Below are 6,989 nucleotides of genomic sequence, written 5' to 3'. Positions count from 1 at the left end.
TCCATTCTTATTTACATATTAGAAAATGACCGAAGCACATGCAGTCTACGAAACTAAGGAGCTTCCCAGCACTTGTATGTTTCCGTTTGTGTAGTACCCCCCTCATTTGAGCTGTCATACACACATGAAATATTATGCTGCAGACACGTTCAACAAGAAGAAATGGCCTTTTCAGTGTCTGTGGTAGGAGATAAGCTGCAGGTGCTGTTTATTTCCCCAAAGGATTTTATGTATGAAATGTGGCGCTTATTGAACTTATCAAATGCAATAAGAGAAAATCTGTCATCTTATGTTGAGATAGCATTCTGGGAGCCAGGTTGGAGTACTGCATTTCCTCACTGGAATCAGACCAAACCAGATACCTGTCCTTTGATTTGGTTTGATTCATTGTGAGGTTGTATGAAATGTGGCGCTTATTGAACTTATCAAATGCAATAAGAGAAAATCTGTCATCTTATTTGGGATAGCATTCTGGGAGCCAGGTTGGAGTACTGCATTTCCTCACTGGAATCAGACCAAACCAAATACCTGTCCTTTGATTTGGTTTGATTCATTGTGAGGTGGCATGGGTTTGCAGCTGTAGAAATCAAACTGTCAGGTCAGATAGTAAAGCTGATCCTTGAACTTATATCTCTAGAGTTTATTGCACCAAAGAATTATAAGTTGCTTTGCAACCATGTCACCTCTACATGGCAAAATTCTTCCAGGAAGCTGTGCCAGTATTTTACAGAGTTTAGCATGTCAAGGTATAATCTGTACACAGGTGTTAGTAAACAAGGCTTCACTGTGACTATTATAATGTGGGCATACGAGCTGTCAGAGAGACATGAGCCAGCAGAAGACCAGCCTGGGAGTTAGGAGGCCTGGGTCTCTGTCTTTAGCACAGCTGCCAAGCAGCACCCTTGGGGCTTTGGGCAAATCACCTGTTCTCTGTGGACTTTGGTTTCCTGACCTCTGAAATAAGAGGGTCGGAGTAGATGTTCCTTTTTGCTGCAAAGTTATATAATTGATCTGCACCTATTGGTCACACATAACAGAAAATAGAAAACAACATGAGTGCAATGTCTTTCCGCCAGTACTCAGTTTATAGATGACCTTTTCAAACGAACGAGGAACTTCTACAAGGCCCTATTATATACTATAGGTGCCAGCCAGGCAGTTATGGAAACTCGAGCTGTTATCATGTTCATTTACTCCTCCTTTCATTTTTGCTTTTATTCATTCTGGTTTTGTTTTTGTTTTGGGAGGTGCAGCTGGCTGATATGGGGAACTGAACCCTGGGCCTTGGTGTTATAAGGCCTCACTGTAACTAACTGAGCTAATTGGCCTCCTCCCCTCATCCTAAATACAGAGTAATTGTATATGTATGTACAGTGTGTGCCTGTGAAAGAGAATCAGAAAAACAAAAAATATTTCTACCCTTTAGGACCTTTTACGAAGATTTTTTAAAAATAAATATTCTCCCTAGCTAACACCAAGAAATAATGACAGTTTCCCAAATACTTAATTGTGCACAGCAGAAGTCCAAATATCTTTCTCATGTCATCATTAACCATAACTGATTTCAAGGAAAGAATATCTGTTACACTGAAATTTCCATCATGAGTAGGATCCAGGTCTGACTGAGGGCATAGAATCAATTTTGGCATGAGGCGTTCCAAATCCTACCGTCATTCCATGGCTGGGGAATGGTTTGTTATTCCCTTGGAAAGTTGTTGCCACTCCCAGTTTCCTTTTCAGACAGAATTTAACAAATGCATACACACTAAGATATACATACTCATAAGGCTGTGTGAGTCTCCTCACAAAGGGAATTTGAATTTTAACCACAAACAAAAACAAACACCAAAAGGAAGTCCCTCTCTCTAATGATAGAATTTGGGATCGCAGCCAGCCAGTTAGAGGGGGGCTGCTCTGGAGGCTGGAGGCCATAGAAGCCCTCAGGTCTCCTGTGGATATACCTAAGCCACACTTGATGCATCGCCAGTGAGGTCCCAGCTTCCTAAGTCTGCGGAAACCCAAAGTGATAAAAAGGTCAGGTTGTAGTTCCCACAGGTGATTTTGTTTACTACAAATGTCCCCAATTCCAAATGTACTTCCCTCTCCAGCAGAAATATTTCATTTTGGAGGCTTATGAAAATTAAGTATTAGGAAAATTCTTCCTCTGTCTTATTAAATTGCATTCATAAGTCCTACACAAAATCACTTCCTCAGCCTACACACATAACTACGTATTTCTGTGTAGGTCTGTGACTCAGAGAAAGTGCTTACAAGAGGCCAGGAGAGGTGTCTGATCCCCCCTCACTTGCAGTAGGAGAAGGGCTTGCTCAATAGAATCCAGCTAAAATTGAGGGGGTGTGTTGGAGTGGTCTGTTTCTTCTTCCCTGAATTCACTAATTCACATCGCACTGCTCTTCCTGATCAGTAAGTTATTGCTGAGAAAATCATTTCTGTAAGTAATGCAAATGTCTCCAGTGGAGCCGTCCCTCTCCTCCATACCCCCCTCTGTCCTTTCGATTGTGCCCAGAATCCTTGTTCTATGTCCCAAGGAACCTCTACCCAGAACCCTTCCTCTTTTGCAGTTGTACTTGTCAGGAAAAAAACATCAATTGATATCTTAACGCTAATATTTTATCCTCTTCTATCTCAGAATAGAGAAGTCACTCCATATTTGTTCTTTTTTTACTCAAGCTCAATATAGCCCCCTCCTCCCCCCAGGCACGGGAAAGCTCAGGCTGCATTCTGCTGCCTATAATTGTCCTTTCATCTAATTGAGGGAAAGTTTACACTAATGAACCAGCTTCTGATTCCCTCACCTATTCACTCTTCTTTTATCAATATTCCCTTACCAGTAAATTCTTTGTTACCTAGGTCCTGAAATTTATTTCATGTTTTTTAAAAAAACTTTAATCTTTCTTATAAAAACTGCTTCCTTCATCTTAAAGCACACTATGATCTTTTCTGTTCCACTTTGTAATTCAGTTTGAACATAACAGAATACTATGAAATAAAGTCAGGCGTGGATTTCATCATAGCCAATATTAAATGTTGGGAAAAGCAGATTACATAAAGATTTAAAATTTTAAAGCACACTATGATCTTTTCTGTTCCACTTTGTAATTCAGTTTGAACATAACAGAATACTCTGAAATAAAGTCAGGCGTGGATTTCATCATAGCCAATATTAAATGTTGGGAAAAGCAGATTACATAAAGATTTAAAATTAAAAAAAAAAATAAAACAGGATGGAGGAATCTGTAATCATTCAACCAGCATATTTTGGGCTCCTGCTTCAGGCTGGCCACTGGGCTAGACCCTGAGAATGCAGAAACAAGGCATCCTGGCCCTCAGATTTGCATCCTGATGAGTCCATTCATAAAAACTGTAATTCAAAACCAACAACACCCCTAGAGGGTTATTGCAAGCTTTGTAGCTCATCTCTACAGCTATGTTGGTTTCTGCATGGGATCTTACTGTCTTGGGAAAATACATTCTAAATCCTATTCCCTTGAGCCATTAAAAAAGCCATGCTTGTCTCTAATCGATATATAGTTATGTTTGACCTTCCTAGAGCAAAAAGTGTTCTTGAACAGCCTTTTAAAGGGAATGCAGAAAAATCTGTTTTGATGGCTTGAAAATAAGTGGAAAGGTTTTTAGGGAAAGTTAACAAGCTTCCAAAGGTTTTAGATCTGCCAGTGTTCGTTCAGGCATGGGATTAGGCCAAGAGAAGGCCTTTCTAGCAAGGAGGAGGTAGGGACCATGTAAGGAGATCCATGAGCCCACAGTAAAAGAGTTATTGAAATAGAAGCCAGGCCTATAAACATATTTGTTAATATGTCTACATAGCCAAAGTGGAGGAGGAGATCTGCAGGCATGGAGCTGTGATGGAAGCAGGTTCTGGAAAGCAGAGCCCCAAAGCTGGCTCATTTCTCACTGAGTCATCTGGCCCAGGTCCTACCTCCAAGTACATCCTGCCTGCAGCGTGTCTGGCCAAGTGCTTTTTCAGCTCTCGAGGGGTGGAGCTTCTACAACCTCCCTCTGTCATCTGCTCCAGAGCCATTTCCTTTTGTACTTAGAAGTTCTTGCTTTCAAAGAATGGGGTACGGAGGGAGGGGTCGAGAAGCAGAGGGGGGACAGAACAAATCAGGGCAGGGGGCCCAGCACGGAGAGGAGTTGTGGAACTGGAGGTGGGGAAATAGCCCCCATTAAATGTGAGCAGCTCACTCTAAGGCTTGTGGGGACTGTAGAAGGTGGAACCAGCCATCTGGGGACCCTGTCTTCACAGACGCCCTGTCTGGCATCACGGAGGTTCCTGTTTTGCTCTGAGGAAGCAGTGTGAATCTAGACATCCACCACCGCCCAGGAGGAGCTGTGTTTTATTCAAAAGTCTATAGCTCTCACAATCCCCTCTTCAAAGGAATGTCCTGTAATTGAAAGCATGCCTTCAATATCCACTTTATTGTGTTTCATGCACTCTGTCAGCTTAGTTACTTTTCATACCAGTACTTGGATGCAAAGAAATCTTGGGCAGTCCAAGGGAACTTAGGTCCAAGTAAAGTTACCGTCTCTTATTCCATTTGGACTTTTCCAACTGTTTCCATCCTCTCAGTCACAACCCTAGAAACAAGCTAGAAAGCCTGTCCAACCTATATCACTCTCCCAAAGCCCAAGCACTTTACTGTTCTCCCTCAGACCTCAAGTCACAGTGTATTTGGCTTAATTTTACACAGTTAGCTATCTGGCTTCCACGGCTCCGCACCACGTTACCATCAGCACAGGAAGGCAGGCAGGGAGAAGGCAGTGGAGATAGGATGGCTGTGGAAACAGCAGAGGCCGCTGCAGTTGAGGGAGCCTGTTACAGTCTTCACACTGGGGGTCCTAGCACACGCATCCCCTCAGCCCCAGACTCTGGCCTCTAGTCTCATTCCAATTAATCCCCTCCCCTGTCCCCTCTTTTCAGTCCCAGCCTACTCCGAAACCGCTGACTCCTTTTCAGTCTGTGAAAGAACAAAGTCCTTTCTTGTTTGGGATCTGGTCCATTCTGGGAATGGTTTTGGCTGAAATTGCTGCAGTTGAACACCCTGACTGCCAGAGTGAAGTAGTGCTCCACCAGGCTGCCATCAACTCCCTCTGGGGATCTACATAAGAGAGTGGGTCAGGGCTGTCCCAGAGGGTCAGAGATCATCTCTTAGATTCATTCCTCCCAGCTCCAGGGCCTGACTTTAAAATAGTGACAGTAAGATACAGGTTATATACAGGTTCCTTGAGGGCTGATGCAGTACCTCCTGTGACGCACCATGTACCTGGGCAAGATTTTTCCTCCCAGCACAAGAGATGGTGCAAATATAAATGGGTGCAGGGAGGGAGCTTAATACCTGCCCACACTGAGACTTGATGCTGGAGGCGTTGGGGGAGCGGGTGCACCAGCTCTGCCACCTGGTAGGTTTATGCAAAGGTCAGAGCAGGAATGTGTCATGAACTCTCCTGTGAAGCACATCGTAACTTAGGAAGAATTCTGTGATATAAATGGGTGCAGGGAGGGAGCTTAATACCTGCCCACACTGAGACTTGATGCTGGAGGCATTGGGGGAGCGGGTGCACCAGCTCTGCCACCTGGTAGGTTTATGCAAAGGTCAGAGCAGGAGTGTGTCATGAACTCTCCTGTGAAGCACATCGTAACTTAGGAAGAATTCTGTGCATTTTTAAAAGATTCTTACCATGTAAAGACTGTATTACATTTTAATACAAATTTTTTTTTGCATTTTACTTTTGTAATATTTGGGGTTTTATAGATTTTTATTTTATGACCGACCAAGTATACTTTTGTAAGGAAATGTTGAAGTCTTGAGTATTTTTATTCTTTTAAAAAACTATAGTTAATGTCAACTGTAAGCACTGATAAGTATTATTCATGTGCAATAATTTTCCTTCCTTTCAATTGGGACTTTTTAAGAAACTGTGTTTGGGCATAGTGTTTTATTTAAAATGCTGCTTCATTTTACACATTGTGAATACTGAAGATTCTGAAAAATAAAGATGCATTTAAAATCTCTGTGCTGCTACATTGTAGAAATGGTAATGTGCATTGCTCTGCCAAAGTGGTAATTAAATGTTTAATGGTTTAGAACTCCTAGTTCAGAATAGGAGTTGTAGGCATCACTCACAGTGCGTGAGCTTCCAGATAAGCCTCTGTTTCTTTGGAAAATGCATTTCTGAATGGCTGTCTTCCTGTTCAGTTGGGAAATATGGTTATGTTGACATTATGGATAGTGTGCTTGTGGTTTTGCAATAAATGTGTATTGAAAGCACTTGTGATAAACGTAGTCTGCATTTTGTTTTTAATCAAATTCCAAATGGCAGTAGAAGTGGAGCCAAAGCTCTCCTTGGGCGTTCGGGCAGCAAGATGGGGTGGGAAAAAACAAGAGCTTGGGAGCAGAGGAGGCTGGGCCAAATCTTGTTCCTCCACCAACAAGCCCTGAGTCTTGGGGCCCCTTTATCTCCTCAGGATCCCGTGTCCACATCCATTAAAATAATAATTAAAATCGGGGAGGGGAAACAATTATAACTACCTCACATGGATCTTGTGATGATGGAATAAACTGATGAACATACAGCACCTGGCACAGTTTGGTTGCCTTCAATAAGTGTTACTTATCCCCTTCCTTTCCTTCCTTCTTGTTTCCCTTCCAGACTCTGCAGCATCTACTCAATGAATGCTGGTTGGGTGAACACACCGTAAATCTGTCTTATGCCATATAGAAAGCAGAATTCTTGCCCCAATTGTTTGAAATATTTTTCCATTATAAAATAATACACAGGGGCCGGCCCGGTGGCACACTGCTACAGTGCGCCGCTTGGGAGCATGGCGGTGCTCCCGCGGAGGGTTCGGATCCCACATACAGACCGGTTCCCGCTCACTGGCTGAGCGAGGGGCGGGCGCAGCACCGAGGGTTGCGATCCCGTTGCCGGTCCCGGTCCGGTACGGGCGC

The sequence above is a fragment of the Galeopterus variegatus genome, unplaced genomic scaffold (assembly GCF_000696425.1).
Source record: "Galeopterus variegatus unplaced genomic scaffold, G_variegatus-3.0.2 Scaffold3473, whole genome shotgun sequence".
Taxonomy (NCBI): Eukaryota; Metazoa; Chordata; class Mammalia; order Dermoptera; family Cynocephalidae; genus Galeopterus; species Galeopterus variegatus.
The sequence above is the reverse complement of the archived record's forward strand: the minus strand, read 5'-3'. Positions refer to the sequence as shown.